Below are 16,826 nucleotides of genomic sequence, written 5' to 3'. Positions count from 1 at the left end.
TGTTAAACCTCCTTGTAGCAGAGTAATCTGAAGCAGAAGTAGTTTTCAGTGAACAGAAACAAATCACCATCTAAAATAAGCCCACAACTATCACACCAAAAATCCACTTCAGCGTTTTTATTAAAAAGAGCCATTCTGTAAGTCCTTGACTGTATATGGCTATGGTATGGTGAGTAGGGAGGAAGGACTAAAGCATGAAGCACTCAGAAGATGTGGGCTCACAGCCCCATGTGATTTTGAAACCTCACATCAGCACCACACTAGCCCACATGAGTTTAAAAAAAAAAAGAAAATTCTACCATTTTCTGCCTCTATTTATTCACCTGTAATAAGGAGCACATGCCTTTACTGCACAGAGATGTCATGAAGACCCCAGCTACAGAGATGGCAGACAGGCCAGGAGCTTGAAAAAACACAACAGGGTTAGACCTTTCTCAGTGGTTTGATGTTGGTAACTGCTTCATTGCCTGACTTCTCTAAAGCAAAACTTACTGCTAATTTCAGACCAACCAAGGAAATCTGAGTTGCTGACGCACCTATAATCCAACGGGGAACTGTACCAGATCGAACACCAGCAGATTATTTATGAATGACAAGTGCTGTCTCATCTACAGAGGGAGGTTGGAAATTGCCCAAGGTGTATCCACGTGCTCCAGGAATAGCCATTGTCTGTTGGTCACCTTCTGCAATAAGAGGATTGAGGCGGCTTTAGGACTGGGCAGTGATGGTGGGCATTCCAACATCAAGAGCTGGTTTATTAAGGCACTGGGTTTGAACCTCTACCTGCTTAAAGAATGGCTACGACCTTAGCTTCTCTAAGCCTCACAGCCTTGCCAGTAGCTACATCCCATAAGCATCAATGACAGGTGAGATGAAATATACAATTTTATTCCTATTAGATGTGCCATGGGAGCAACACAGATCATAATGGTTAGGATTTACTTGAGATATCATCTAAAGACAGCTTTTGATGTGTTTAGCACCATAGGCAATATAATGAGCAAGGCATTCCTTCTTGCCCAAGGATGGATAGCCTGTACTCTAATCATGCTGGAGTAAGTATCTGGCATACTCCTGAAGTACACAGCCATGCTTAATGGTGTTACCTTTTATAAAGATTATTATGACACATGCTCCCTCCTATATTCTGCATTGCAGAGTAAAAAAGTAGTCCCTGATCTCAAGATCTTACATACTTTCTATGTAGACAAGACAGAAAAAAGGTGGGAAAAGGAAATGTTAAATGGGGAAGCAGTAGGCAGGGAGTGGAAGCACAAAAAGAATAAGGCTATGTCTACCCTTAAACTGCTGCAATGTTGCCACTGTAGTGGTTCAGTGTAGACACAGCTGTAGGATAACCCACTGTGATAGCTACATGAGAGGTGGTAGCTAGATTGATGGGAGACCTAGCAAAGTGTATACTAATTGGCTTAACAACACACTCAGGGTGGTGTGGTGTTTTTTAAGATCTGGTAAATTGCTAAAGGCCACACAGGGAAGTCTGGAATGGAGCCAGGAATTTAACCCAGACCTTCACAGTCTTAATCCACAGTTTTAACCACCTGCCTTCCTTCCTTCCTATGAAGATGCAGACTAGAGAGAAGTGTAATTATTTGTGTACAGCACACTCTGATATCAGAAAAAGGCATTTGCATATCAGTTCCTTTTTGTTCTCCTCTCCCCTCGAGATCTTGTTTGGCAAGTGCACTAAATTGTACAAAGAGTAAATGACCTATGGTGGGCCCCATTTCTACAGCACTTGGGAGGACTTCAAAGGAGAATATGATAAGGGAAAAGCAGCAGGAGTTAAGGAATCTGTATCAAACAGCAGACACACCAACACACATAAGACACGCAGACATCAAAAAGCAAACACAGCATCAAGAACCTGCAACAAAATGACTGAATATTCAGTGTTGCAGAGCAGAGAGCACATAATGCATGTTCAAAAATGCTGCAGAGGACTTAAAAGTCCAAACCTGCAAGACATTGAGAACCTTCTGGGAGTATTGAGTGCCTTCCAGCTGGTGGGCATGCAGAGATTTAAGTCTGGACCACCTTGTCTGAAATCCTGTAAAACAGAGGTCAAAGATTTCACCCAGTGAATCCTTTCATCTAATCTGATGACCTGTGACTGAAGTAGAGCCCGTTTTACAGGGTACGTCTACATTGCAAATGGAAACATGACTAGTGCAAGCCATACCCATGTCTGCTTTCATCTAGCTAGCATGGATAACAATAGCAATGAAGACGCAGCCACATGGACCAGCAATCCAAGTATGTAACCAGGGTCCCCATCAGACATGTACTTAAAGATAGTGTAGGTATGACTACCTGAGCTGCAACCAATCTCTTCATTTGCAGTGTAGACATACCTTTAGAAATCCATCTAACACTTTTCAGGGGCACGCTACACCCTGCAGTATCAGGCCTATGCTGAGAAGACCAGAAGGCATATTTAATTTCAGCAGCAGCAGCAAGTGCAGCACAGCTGTTCCATGTAAAATAAAGGCATCATTAAACAGTGTGTAGGAGAGGTAATTACTTATGATTGGGTCACTGGAGGAGGATTGTTCAGAAACCCACAGAAGACGCAGAGCGTGAACAGTGCATATGCAACTGGCCTGAAAAAGAACTTACTGAAATTTCATACAGAAACAAACCTGGCTCTCCTGGGCATTCCACCCTTCCTCCCCTACATGAATGCAATCTATATCAGATGAGAAAGTTCACTTCCCTCCCACTCCCCATTCCAGCTGTCTCAGCACTTATACAGGCCTGATTCAGCAGCACTAATCAGGCATGCTATATTTCCATGGAACTTAGCGGGACTTCCCTTGCACAGACTGAAAGCTTGCAAGTTCTGGAGAAGACAGGCTTTTTCCTTAGAAGTTTGGCACCATTGCTAATGTGAGTATCTCCAGTATCCCTAAATTACCTGCTCTGTGCCATTTACACAAATGGGGAACTGAGACAGCAAGATTAAATGGCTTGCCCAGAACTTCTGAGGCAAATAGAAGAACTGAACCTCAGTTCCCCAAGTTCCAGCATTAAAGCACAAACTAGCCTACCACCCCTTCAACAAAATAACATAACTGGGAACTTGCATTTGACCATCTCTAGCAAAATCTAAAAAGGGTAATGGAAATAGACTCCATGCGTTTATGCTTTATTTTTATGCTATTTCAGCAAAGAAGAAAAACCTTAATTTTGCTCTTGAAAGGACTAATCAAATAAGTTGTGCATGTCTTGCACAACTACTTTATCAGAAGAAAACACTTCCAGAAAATGTCTTTTCTTCCTCCTAAGCCCTGTTCAAATAAATGTATAAATGGTTGCTGTTGGTATTTTATTTCATCTTGTACCACCCTGGGAGCTGGTTCAGCTGGATAATGCCTTCCATTATGGAATAACTCCAGTTATCAGACTGCACAAATACCTTTTCCAAACCAAAAAAATAAAAGAGTGATTGAGCAAAAACAAGCACTCTCATCAAACAGAATGAAGACTTGCATCAAGAACATCTACCTTGGGTACCTACACCGTGTGAGTGAATAATGAGGTTCTTCCGGGAAGCATTTCAGAAATGCAGTTTCTTCAGTAGGTTTAAAGTATAGACGCAGATGTGACAGCAAACATCTCTGGCTTACATAATGACATTAGGCACTTCTTTGATGCTCGTCAGGCTATTAAATTCAAGATTTACTATGTGCAGGAAATGAACCTTTACTCTGTCACTGTTTTCAGGGACTTCTGTCACGTTAATCGGATTATCTATGACAGTTATGCTCGCTATCAGTGTGTTAGCAGAGATCCACTTATTCTACTTAGCTTTTAAATTTTTACAATTTTCTGGCTATGGGCCTCAACCTGAATTCATTTTGCACCCAATTATCCCATGCCGTCTGTAAGAATTTGGATGCATAAAGAATGCAAGATCAGACCTGATATGCCTGATTTTTTATCTAGTTGTTCAATAGATGAATTTTTCTGCTCTGATAATAAAAAGGAAAATAGCGGCAAAGGAAGTGTATCTGAATGAAATAGGACCCTGTGATTTGACAGAAACGTGCGCATATAGCCCTAAAAAAGGACTTCAGTAAATATGGGACAAGGGAGATTTCTCTCTCTCTCAATCCACTGTATATTCTTGATTTTTTTTTTGTTAAAAGAACATGGAATACTTAATAGGACTACAAGCACACATGAAACACAACAAAAATAATGCACCAAAACAACAGTGGAACCAGACCAAGAAACGTGGATCTACGTCGAAACTTCCCCAGTTTTACATTCATTCGTGGTTGGCTGGTATGCTACGCAGGAGAAGGCATTGCTTTCCCAAACCTCCAGCCTTGCCCCTCCCACACTCCACCCCTAAAATGCTTACATTGGGGTAGAGTGTGGCTGTCCCCAAGTGCCTGCCCTCCCCCGTGCTCCAGGCCGAGAAGGCTGGGGCCACGTGCCTGCCTGCCCATCCACCCCATGCTCTAGGCTGGGGTGGTTGGGGCTGCACGCTCTCCTCCCTCCCTGTGCTCTGGTCCATGCTCAATGCGTGCCCCCCTCATGCTCAATGGAGGCGGGGGGCAGCGCAGCACACTGCCCAGCTTTCCCGTGGTGCAGGAGGGAGGGGGCAGTTTGGTTCCTGCTGTTTGGGGGCAGTGGGCCCTGGCAGAAGGTTTGGGGCTGGAGGTGGTCCTGGGAGCTTGCTTCCCCCAGCCCTACCTTTACCCACCACCCATGCATTCATTCCTTAGTGCACCCCAAATTATTGCTTCTCACACATTGCTTCTCCCAGGCAGGAATTTGAAATGAGTCAGACAACAGAGCTGGGGGTGTAATGGGAGCTACGATACCACCAATGAAAAATAATGGTCAGTGACTAGCGATGTTGAGTGCCCAATCTGAAATAGCAAATTGCTGAGCACCAACCCCTGAAAATCAGGTACTTTTAAGAAGGCTTCATCCCAAATCACTTTGAAAATCTTGGATAATAGAAAATGCATGGAGTGCCAAAATACATTCTCCTCATTTCACTTCCTTTTAAGAAAAAAATCCCATTTCTTCCATATTATCTGTAAGCAATAAGTTGTCTGTAATATTAGTGGTTTTCTTAGCAAATATTTCCCAGCATTGTCAACATGATGCAGCTCTGCTGGTAGTAGCGATAGCAGAAGCCAAGCACAGCACGTCTCCTGTGGGTGTTTAATGCAACTGTCTAACCTTCTTCTGAGATGTGGGGTTAAACACAGGCAGCCTCTTCAGCCTTGTGTAGGCTGGGGGCAAGTCTATGTTGAAAACTTATATTGGCATAGATGAAAAACACACAATCCCGAGAGATTTCATTAGATCAACCCAAGCCTCAAAGCAGGCAAACCTAGGTCAAGAGGGGAATTCTGTGAACGAAGCTACTGCTTCTCTGGGAGGTGAATTTAAATACAGTTATGGGAGTTTGTCTCCCACCACTGTAGCGTCTACGTTGAGACACCACAGCAGCTGTGCTTCTACAGCATTTTAAGTACTGACACAGCCTCAGACTTCCATCAATGCTATCAGTGCAGTTCCACTGGTGGTATCAGCAAGAGTGCATATTTTTGCCAAAAAACCTAGTGCAGGCAAAGCTTGTGAGAAACCCACTGAGGAATGGTGTTATAGATCCCCTTCTCTGTGTATCTGTAGAGAACATGAGTTGTTACAAGCCACCAGCGGTAGCCATGTAGCTAAAATGTAGCTTTATGCAACACCACGTGCCTCAGTGTACCTTACCAGCCATTCTTGCTGACTTGCAGAAAGGAACAGCCTAGTGCTGCTGGAAAAGATGCATTTAAGCAGGCTGTTTGTGTTTGCCTTAATGTTAAAACAGGAATAGGCCAAAAGGGTCTATTTGTCAATCTTGTCACCCTTTTACTGTTAGGATTGTTTTCTTTTTTAATTTACGAGGGTAAGAATGTTTTTGTACTAGATTTGTATTTACAGAAGCAACCATATCACTTTTGTTTGTGTGAGTGCAGGATGAGGAATGCGTGTTAAAAGATAAGTGTGAAGGCCATCACCAGACCAGATGTTCTAGTGAGGAGCCGAGGACAGAGGTGAAGGCACTAGGAGATTGCTGCATACCCCTACTGAGATGTGAATGAAGGGCAGACTGATGACTCTAAAAGAAAAGGCAAGCAATTGGGATAATATAGCCGACATTAGAAGAATTTAAGAAAACAAGCACTCATCGTATGGTGATTGATTATAGCATGATGGTGTGAAACCAACCTCAATGAAGGAAAACTGCTATAAAAAGGGACTGATTTGCCGCAGTTTTGGGGTTCCAGTCTACCAAGTCTTCTCCCAGAGTATCGTCTGGCAACCAATAGAGCCCCACTCCTCCTTCCCTCAGCCAACCTGGCCAGGAGGCTGATAAAAACAACAGACTGGTAACGATAACAACGTTGGCAGGACTGGTGCATCTATGTGAGCATATGCTATTGCTTTACTACTGTGTTCTTAATAAACATATCACTGCTAGAGTCTTGCTTTCAGCTCTGGACGTCTCTGGCGTGTTGGCCAAGATACACTCGCCTGTGGGTTACCCCCACCTACATGGAATGGAAAACAATGGAATGGAACACACTTGGGCTACGTCTTTTCCGGAAGGGGCATGTTAATTTCAGAGATCGTAATAGGGAAATCCGCGGGGGATTTAAATATCCCCCGCGGCATTTAAATCCCCCGCTTCAAAGTAGGAATAAGATCCTCCGGAAAAGGGCGCTTTTTCCGGAGGATCGGGGCCAGTGTAGACGCTCTTTTCCGGCTTTTCTAAAAGCCGGAAAAAAGCGGCGGACATTTTTATTTAAATGCCGCGGGGGATATTTAAATCCCCCGCGGATTTCCCTATTACGATCTCTGAAATTAACATGCCCCTTCCGGAAAAGGGGCCAATGTAGACGAGCCCATGGAGTCAAGGGGTGAAACTTGGCCCTAGTAAAGTCAATGGCAGTTTTGCCATTCATTTAAACAAGTGCAAGATTTCTCCTAAGACAAGTGTAAAGGAAAGCTGAATAACTGTTATCCTGTTTGTCTTTTTCTCCCTCCACCCCAACTTCTGCCTTTCCCCACCCCAAAGTGGGGGCTATCTTTTAACTAGTTACTAATCGGTGTGAAGCATTTTCCTTTTATAGCAGGGGTGGCCCGCCAAACGGGTGAATCGGACCCGCAGAGGCCCTGCTGCTCCCCCGCCCCCAGGCTAATTAGGGTGTTGGGGCAGGAGGAGCATGCGAACTTTCCTCCGCCCTGCCAGGAGCACGCAGCACTTGGAAGCGCCAAGCACTCCTGGCAGGGCTGGAGGAGGCTTCATGCACTTTCCCGGCCCCAGGCCAATCAGGGCCTGGGGAAGTGCGCAGAGTTTCCTCCGCTCTGTCCCTGCCCTGCAAGTACTGCGTGGTGCTTAAGAGCACCAGGCACTCCTGGTAGGGTGGCAGGAGGCTTCACGTGCTCCCCCATCCCCAGGCCCTGACTGGCCGGGGGACGAGAGAGCGTATGAAGCCTCCTCGTGCTTTGCCAGGAGCGCCTGGCCCTTTTAAACCCCATGCAGGGTGGGGACAGAGTGGAGGAAACTTTGCATGCTCTCCCTGCCCCCAGACCCTGATTGGGAAGTCTCCTCCCAGCAAGGGACATGGGCACCTAAAGGAGAGAGGGGGGTGGGCGGGCAAAGGTGCTCCCCCACCCCAGAAGCAATCATGGTCTGGGGGTAGGGAACTTGGCAGTATCCCAGCCCCTCCCCTTCTGCTTGAGACCCCACCTCTTCCGGCATGGCCCGGGACCACTTCAGAAAAAAATTATTGCCCACCCCCAGTTTTATACCATGACTGCTTACTTTCTGTTGTGTTCACCCTTAATGGGAACTCCTTTTCCAAAAAGCTATCCATTCCCTGTTGAAGGAATCACATGTTAAATATCTTTTGCTGTTTCTGGTTTGATTGATCCTTTAGAAATTACAGAAATGGCTTTCCCGGTCCAGCTCCATTGGTATGACTTGGCATTGCTCCAGCAACTTCAGAGATGCCGTGGCAGTTTTACCCCAGATGAGAATCTGTCTCCTTGGGTGTGCATTTTATAAAGCAGAATCCTCCTGGAAGTCTGCTTGCACATGGGTTATAATTGCTGCAAGGGAGATGGTGGAGTGCTTGAGGATTTGATGATGATGAATCTAATATTTACAAATAAAATGAGTGTTTGCTGTGGCCTGACATTTCAACTTCCTACTGTGCATTGCCGCTGTTATGATGGTAATTTGCATCTGCTTAGTTTGTATGTGAAGCATAGCTACTAATTAATTCTGGTGACTGTAGGCTAGATTGTGTCTTTACGCCACTGTCCTCTGAAGCAGGGTGCAGAGGTGCTGCCGATAGCTCTCCAGGGAAGGAACTACTATTATTACTACTATGTGCTATATTACTTATGGACCATCTCAATGGCATGTCACAGAGCAAATAAAAGAGCAGGTCACAGGTCCTAACAGCTTATATTCTAGGCTCTGGTCTGCAGGCATTGACTAATGGTCACAATGTTTGCTGTCAGAGTGGAGTACTACTGAAATCGTCAGGATTCTTCATGTTAATGAGCACAACATCCTGTAGCCAGTGCTTGCAGGTTGGGCCCAGACTTCAAATGGTCAGTTTTCAGGATGAAGAGAGGTAACTTAGTGCTGTCCCCTAGGGTCTGTACTAGGACCAGTTTTATTCAACATATTCATAAAGCATCTGGAAAAAAAGAGCACCACATTGAGGTGGCAAAATTTGCATATACACAAAACTGCTCAAGATAGTTAAGTCCCAAGCAGACTGCAAGAGCTGCAAAATAGAATCCTGCCACTATATAAATCCATGATATGCCCACATCTTGAATACTGTGTATGAATATGTTCTTGCAGTCTGCTTGGGACTTAACTATCTTGAGCAGTTTTGTATATCTGCAAATTTTGCCACCTCAGTGTGGTGCTCTTTTTTTCCAGATGCTTTATGAATATGTTGAATAGAACTAGTCCTAGTATAGACCCCTGGGGGAACACCACTAAGTTCCCTCTCTTCATCTTGAATATGTTCGTCCCATCTGAAAACAAAACAAAAAAAGGATATTGGAATTGGAAAAGGTACAGAAAGGGACAATGATTGAGGTATGGAATAACTTCCATATGAGGAGAAATGAACAAGACTGGGACTTTTCACCTTGGATGACTAATGGGGATATGATAGATGTCGATAAAACCATGACTGGTGCAGAGAAAGTAAATAAGGAAGTGTTATTTACTCCTTCTCATAATAAAAGTACTATGACATCAAATTAAATAAGGCAGATTTAAAACAAACAAAAGGGAGTATTTCTTTGCACAATGCACAGTCAGTCTGTGGAACTCCTTACCAGAGGATGTTGTGAAGGCCAAGAATATAGAGGGTTCATAAAAAGAACTAGGCAAATTCATGGAGGATAGGTTCATTAATAGCTACTAGCCAGTATGGGCTGGGATAGTTGTCCCTAGCCTCTGTCAAAAACTGGGAATGGGCGAGTGGGGATGGATCACTTGTTCTGTTTGTTCCCTCTGGGGGGGCCTGGCATTGGTCAATGTCAGAAGTCTGGATACTGCACTAGATTTGACCTTTGGTCTGACCCAGTGGAACTGTTCTGAGGTTCACAAAATATTTGGCTGGTTAAGAGCAAAGATGTGACTAAAATGACAAGCAGAATAGAAATTCAGAGCTATTGCTACCACTTAACTCCCCTGCTTCCAAAAAATTGTGCCAGAAGTCTCAGAACAAAAACACACATGGCCATGGACGTGATAGCATCTCTGGTTGTGTGAGCTAGGGTAGAAATAAAGAGTTATCAATTTGCACGGCTTAAAGGCATAAGTTAATCACCAGAAAGATTTAAAAACAAATAACTCTCCGATCACCTTTGCTATCATACTGAACAGAACTGAGCCAAGATGATTTTCCCATCCTATGAGAAAGATTTTTAAATATTTCTTATCCCAAGTCAGGTTGACAAGTCAAAAAAATTCATAAACCTATATGCCAGGGGCACAGCTTAAAAAAGAACCATTAAACTCATAACATTGATCCTCACAGGCATGAAAGACACTACTTACTTCTTTCTTAGCCCATGAAATCTCTTACATGGAAAAGAAAATGGTTCACCCAATTGCTCCTGGAAGGGAATATTTCATAATTCTCAAAGTATGAAAAGCATGGAAAATTGAACATGGTGTAAAATAATGCATACGTATGTGTATGTGGCAGGAGGTTGCACAATGGTTGGAGAAGGAATCTTCCCCTTAACATAGGTGGGCAGGCATGGTGATAGTTACATTGGCATTCTGGGTGCTTCTGTATCCCATGGGATAATGCATCTGTGTCTCCTACACAGGAGACTCTGGTCAGGCCACCACATCCACATGTATTACAAATTCACTTCCTGTGATCCAGGGTCTTCCTCCAGCCACCCTCAAAAGTCGCTCTGTTGCTGGAGAGATTGGGTGACTACACCCTCTACCATGTGTCTCTTCCTCCTTTCCCTGCAAAACTGTGAATTCATCCCTCTTCCATAATTTACCCTCTTTCTCCATTTACTCCATTACTTCTCTCGTCATTTCTCTTTCCTCAGTTGGACCATCCTATAGAATCTAACAGGGATTAAACCAACTGGAAACTACTCTTCAAACCTAGGATTTGAGACAGTGAACCCTCTTAACTATTTTGAATAATCCTACATTATTTAGGAATATCGGCTGAACTCCTATTCAGAGTGACTTAAATGGGGGAAAGTGATCAGGATTTCACTTCTAGTTTTCTATTGAATTCTGCAGGAAAGTTTCTAGTCAATATTTTAGGCCTTTTCTGTAGGAGTTGGCAGCTGGGAGAAGGGCCCCAGTCATATGCCAAGTGTGTGCGCAGAATAGTTCAATAGCAGGGAACTTGAGTTATTTATGCAGGTTCAACAGCTGGAAGAAGGTTCATGAAGTTTACAGGCAGGTTTGGTAACTGAGTCCTGCTAGGGCCAGGGCATTTGCAGTAGCATGGCACATTCTAGCCAGAGAGGAGCTAGTACACTGAGGTGGGGACTAGCAGAAATTTTTTTGGGGGGGAGGGATCTGCCCTTTACCTCTCACACAGGCTCTAAAAATACTAACTGTATTATATCCCCCAACAAACAATACGCTAATACACCTGTTAAAGAGTCCATGTAAAATCAAATGAATGGTATTTTCAGGGTAATACTAAATCAGGCCCCACTTGAGCTGCTTGGCCGTAAGCAATTATTTAGTCTGCTTACAACTAGTGCCACCACTGTGCTGTGCCCCATCCTGCTTATTTTACCCACTTGATAATCCTATGGGCATCCATGGGTTTACCTGGGTTTTAAAGACAAATGGGATTTGGCCTCAAGAGTGGTTTCAAGTTGGGCCATCAAAAGACAAGGACCTGCACCAGTTAGTTTAGTGATTTACCTTTCATTTGTTCACCTACAAAGAAGACTATATTCACAGGGTTACATCCTTGCTCCAACAAGACTTCTACTTACTTCTGCCCTCCTCTGAAACCATCTCAAACTTGGCTCTGCTTCATACAATAATTAAAAGTGCACAGCTATGCTTATGTATGCTCCCTGTCTCTTAGCAGCTGCTCCTAGATTTACTAAGAGAGAGGAAAAAAACACACCACATATTAAATGTTCAAAAAAATGTATTCTGATCCTCCCATCTGTGACCTTCTCATGAGGATGAAGGCAATTTATCAAACTGAAGTAAGACAAACTAGTAGAACTAGGCAGAAGTATCCGATTTCATTTTAAAGGTGATTATAGGAATGGACTCGAGCCTCTAAGCTTATATTTGATCTCTCCTAAACCATCTGGATTGACACATTAAATGAAAGAAGCCAGTCACAAAATTTGATCTTCAGCAGTACATTCCCCAAAGACTGAAGGTGTTCAGCTTTAGGGTTATGATTTGGAATCCTATCCACTGCAAGGTGACAAACAGATGTCAGGTAAGAGACGGTTGGTGCTCTGATGCTGAGCCCAGCATTGTCCGGAATTGCTGCTGACCCAAGCCAGTGTCAGGGACAAGTGAAGGACTGAACCTACTCCTGCCCTGCAAACTTGAATGCTTCTCTGCTGTGTAGCTTTTGCTCAGAACCCAGGCACCAGCAGCTTGCTATCCTTGTAACCTTGCAAGGAATTACACCAACAGCAGTGTTCCCTCCAAGCTGTGCACTTGTGTAGCCACTCGGGAGAGCTTCAAATGACACCCAGCTCATTAGCAACTGATTAGCAGAGTGCCCACAGCCAGGTTTTTATTTCCACTGCATTCACATATGCCTCACTGCACATTAAAAAAAAGTTATTCCAGGCATGGATGGAAAAGACTAAGGGGGATATTGACCAATAGCCCTTCCAACCTCAAGTCTGCCCCAAACCATCTCCACTACAGTGCTTAGTCCCTCTCACGATAGCATTCACAAAACCGTCACAGCATCGCTGTTCCTTTAAAGAGACAATACACAGCATCAACCTATTAATTTGGCTAAGGACCGGGATTCTTTCAGTTTATAACACTGTACTGAAGTGTGTGTGATAAAACAAGCTGTAAATTGATCAACAAAGAACAGATAGAGGATAGTAAGAAGGGATCAGGATACCAATTTTTCTGAAGGATTCTAAAAAGTTGTTTCTTCTCTCCTTATAGCCTCCAAGTTTTATCTTAATGTTGAAAGTCAGGAAGCCCTCCTGGAGCTCATCTTTCTGTGTCCAACAGGATGCGGATGCCATGTTATGTTCTAAAGCCCCATCTCCTATCCATCACCGCCACTCACTAGTTCGATAATTTTGTTTACCTTTTATGTAAATATACTTCCATTGCTTCCTCTAGCTCAATTTGCTTTGCAGACACAAACAGGTAGAACAACATTTTGATTGGGGGACGTAGGAGAGGATATAACAATCTCTACCTGACAAACACATTTTAAGAACCTATTTCCAATACCTGTATCATAGAACATCCATGCATATATATACATACCACACAATATTAATGATGAAGAAGTTACTCACCCTGTGCAGTAACAATGGTTCTTTGAGATGTGCATCCCTGTGGGTGCTCCACTCAGGTCTCGGTGCGTCCTCATGCCGGTGATTGGAGATTTTTGCCTAGCAGTGCCTTCCCGCACCACACATGAGCAGTAGCCATCTCATGCTGTTTTCATCTGTTGGCTGTACATGCATTATTCCTTTTCTACCAGAAACCACTTAACAGACTACAAAGTAGAGGGGAGGGAGGGCGGGTAGTGGAGCACCCACAGAGGGACACATCTCGAAGAACCATCATTACTGCACAGGGTAACTTCTCCTTCAAGTGGTGTCCCTGTGGGTGCGCCACGCAAGTGACTAACTAGCAGTACACACCACTTGTGGTGGTGGGTGTTGGAGTCAGTTGTGAGACGAGGCAAGGACTACATCGGCTGAAGAGGTAGTAGGTTTGGGTCCCTTCTGTAGAGCATAGTGTTGCGCAAAGGTGTGATGGGAAGACCATATCGCAGCTCTACATATATCTGTGAGGGACACATTATGGAGGAAAGCAGTTGATGTGGCCATAGCACAGATGGAGTGTGACTGTCTGTGGTGGTTCTCGTCTACAAAGAGAGTAGCCAGTGTATATGCAATTAGCAATCTACTTGGAGGTATGCTGTGCAAAGATAGCTGTTCCCTTGTGGGGGTCAAACATAGCAATGAAAAGTCTGGCCGATTTCCTGAATTCCTTGGTCCTTTCTATGTAGAACGCAAGGTCTTGTCTAACATCCAGAGTATGTAGCATCCACTCCCTCAGGGAGCTGTGAAGTTTTGGAAAATAGATGGGAAGGTAGATGGACTCACTGACGTGAAAGTCTGATATAACTTTAAGAAGAACTTGGGATGAGATTGGAGGATGATTTTATCCTTGGTAAAAATAGTATACAGCAGATGAGCCATCAGGGCTGCAAATTTTGCTTACCCTTCTCACAGAGGTAACTAGATGCTGTGGGGAGGCAGTTGCTAGTGGCTCAAAGGGGTGTGTGTGTGTCTTGTGAGTGTGCCAAGCACAAGATTTAAGTCCCAAGGTGACATCTGCAGGCGTAAATTTGCATGCGTCTTTTGCAAACCCACTAAGATGTGCTTCGTGATAGAATGTGTGAAGAGATTGCATGGGTAGGTCCAGCATTTGAGAGATTGGAGAACTAGTGGAGAGAGTGTAAGACATCTTGTGAGGCTGTGTCGGTTGGGAATGCAAACGGTTGTGAGCTAAATCTGTAGGCAGCTCGTGTGTAACCTTGTGAGGAAGACTACAAACATAATAGATGTCATGTGTCCTAGAATCTGAAGGCATACACATGCAATCATGAAGGGGTGTCCCTGTATGACTCCCTTGATAAGGTTGCATAGCATTTGGAAGCACTGTAGCAGAAAGTAGGCTCTGGCTGTCTCAGCATCCAGAATGCTCCAATAAACAATCTTCTGGGTCAGCTCTAGGGTGGACTTCTGGATGATTACGAGTAGATCCAGATGAGAGAAGCAGTCCTTGGTGGTATTTGTCATGATTAGTGTTTGCTGACATGAGAAGGCCTTGATTAAGCAGTCTTCGAGGTAGGGGAATATAATGTTCTGACAGTGTAGGCATTTCTGCACCACATGGCCTTCGCCTAGACATTTTATGCAGGATGCATGCCAGTTGGATGCAGGCATTGAGTCCCTGCAAGAATCACATTTTTTAAAACCAGAAGAGCACATCATTTTGACAAGGAGAAACTGAAGGGTTCAAAAAACTTGGAGAAATAGTAAACTGAGAAAAACTGGGAAGTGGATTTTTTTTTAAACTAAGAACTAACAACCACCAACTATAAAAACTGAGTTAAACTAGTAATGAACTATAAACTAACAACACTATTTTTGTCTTTTCAGTCAGAAAGGACAGCACTGCTATGACTCTGTCTTCTGCTGAAGACAGCAGAAAAGGAACTGAGGAACAAACTCGCACCATGCATCTGTGCAGCCAACAGATGAAAACAGCGCAAGACAGCAACTGCACATGTGTGGTGCGGAAGGCACTACGAGGAAAAACCTCCAATTGCTGGCGCGAGGCTGCACCGAGCCCTGAGTGGAACACCCACACAGACACCACTCCAAGGAGAACGGACAGTGATGTGCTCTTGGTGTCAAATCCATGTGGTTTTAACAATAATATAGCCTTTTGTCTTCTCAGGGTAAAAATAAATAGCACCAAAGGATATGTGACAAGAACTCTAGGGGCAAAATCCTGGGAACAGAACAAAGTCCACTGAATGTAACTGTGTTACATCAGATGTATTTGGCCCATCATGTCCCTGAGTTTATATAGGATTAATTTTTCAGAGGCATCTAAGGAAATTGTATTGCCGGCTGCCATTGAATTTCAATGGGATTTGGGTACCTAACTCTCTTCAGACATTTAAAAAACCCCAGCCATGATCATGCACTGATAACTGATTAATATTAAAGCATAAGAGGAAACAAAGTTATTTAAGTAGAGTCTTGGGTTGTTTCAGCCTCACACTTTTTTCTTCCTGGGAGCTTAACTCATTTGACTTGTGGGTTCCTCCTTCCCTTCCAATTTCATTATAAGCTGAGCTGACAAACCACTTCACAGCTACAATTTGCTTTCGTTAACTGGTTATTACATCAGCTACTTTTCTTTAGCTGATTTCTTCTATGTAAAATGTTTCTTCTACTTCACTTACCTCTCCTTTCCAAGCAGCTATCAGAGTCGTCTCACATTTTGTGCACATATTTGCTCTAATACAAAGGATAGTGTTTTTCCTAACAAAGGGCCACATCATTCTCATCAATTTGCATGTAGAGGCAGGGACGGCCTGAGGCGGGCTGCCGGCAGCTGACGCCCCAGGCGGAATGCACAATCAGCGCCCCCGCCTCTACAGCCCTCGATGGAGTGACATCATCATTGGGCGCCCCGTTTAACGCAGCGCCATAGACGATGGCCGAGTTGGCCTATACGCACGAGCCGCCCCTGAGTGGAAGGTCTTTCACAAGCAATTATCCCTATGCAGGAGGAGGAGGGAAGAGGTAGAAGGTCAAAGATTGGGGGAACCACAGCTGCTTTTTGCAATATCACTCAATCTTCTTAGTGTCTTCTTCACAGCTCTTGGAGTCATGTTGTGGAAGTGAGGTGACTAGACAGGCTAAAGACAGACAGAAAGACTCCACACCCTTTAAGTCCCTGCTAGCACAGTTCCAACCGTCATGCTGCCAGGGAAATGAGAGCATTGCTGACTGCCAAAGCCATTGGACACATGGCTTCCACATGGATGAACCAATCTCTTGCATGCCTTACAGGACCCTTACCAGAAAAGACGGTCAGACAAGGTATAAATCATGCCCCTACTGTGAGGGAATCTCCAATGGGATCCTCCCAGAAATTATTTCTCCAAATCCAATACTGTTGCTTTTAACATCTGTCCTACTGTTTGGTAGCGAGATGCCTATAGTTTCCACAAAGGCTAATGGGAGGCAAAAACAGCTCTCTCATGGAAATAGAGTGATGCCTTCCGGAATACAAATATGGAAGCAAAGAAAGAGGGCACATCTAGACTATATCTCTCTGCCAAAAGAGGGATGTAAATGAACCCGATCAAAACTGCATATGAAGCACGGATTTAAATATCCCGCACTTCATTTGCATATTCACGTCCAATCGCTATTTCGAAAAAGGCTATTTCGAAAGTGAAACCACAGTCTAGACGCGGTTCTTTTGA

The 16,826-nt window shown here is 44.1% G+C and overlaps 1 protein-coding gene and 1 long non-coding RNA gene across 3 annotated transcripts in view; one reads left to right on the top strand and one right to left on the bottom strand.

Moving 5' to 3' along the window:
- LOC112546962 (uncharacterized) overlaps positions 1-15,549 on the top strand; it is a 91,629-nt gene extending 76,080 nt beyond the window's left edge. Inside the window, exon 4 of the long non-coding RNA XR_012895835.1 lies at positions 14,980-15,549. This is a non-coding gene — a long non-coding RNA (uncharacterized LOC112546962). The remainder of the gene's footprint in view (positions 1-14,979) is intronic.
- The window catches only part of PTPRO (protein tyrosine phosphatase receptor type O), a 227,356-nt gene that overhangs the window by 171,782 nt on the left and 38,748 nt on the right, over positions 1-16,826 (bottom strand). The gene's annotated exons all lie outside the window — the stretch shown is intronic.

Source organism: Pelodiscus sinensis, chromosome 1 (assembly GCF_049634645.1).
Source record: "Pelodiscus sinensis isolate JC-2024 chromosome 1, ASM4963464v1, whole genome shotgun sequence".
Classification (NCBI taxonomy): domain Eukaryota; kingdom Metazoa; phylum Chordata; order Testudines; family Trionychidae; genus Pelodiscus; species Pelodiscus sinensis.
This window is presented reverse-complemented; position numbering and strand designations above follow the sequence as displayed.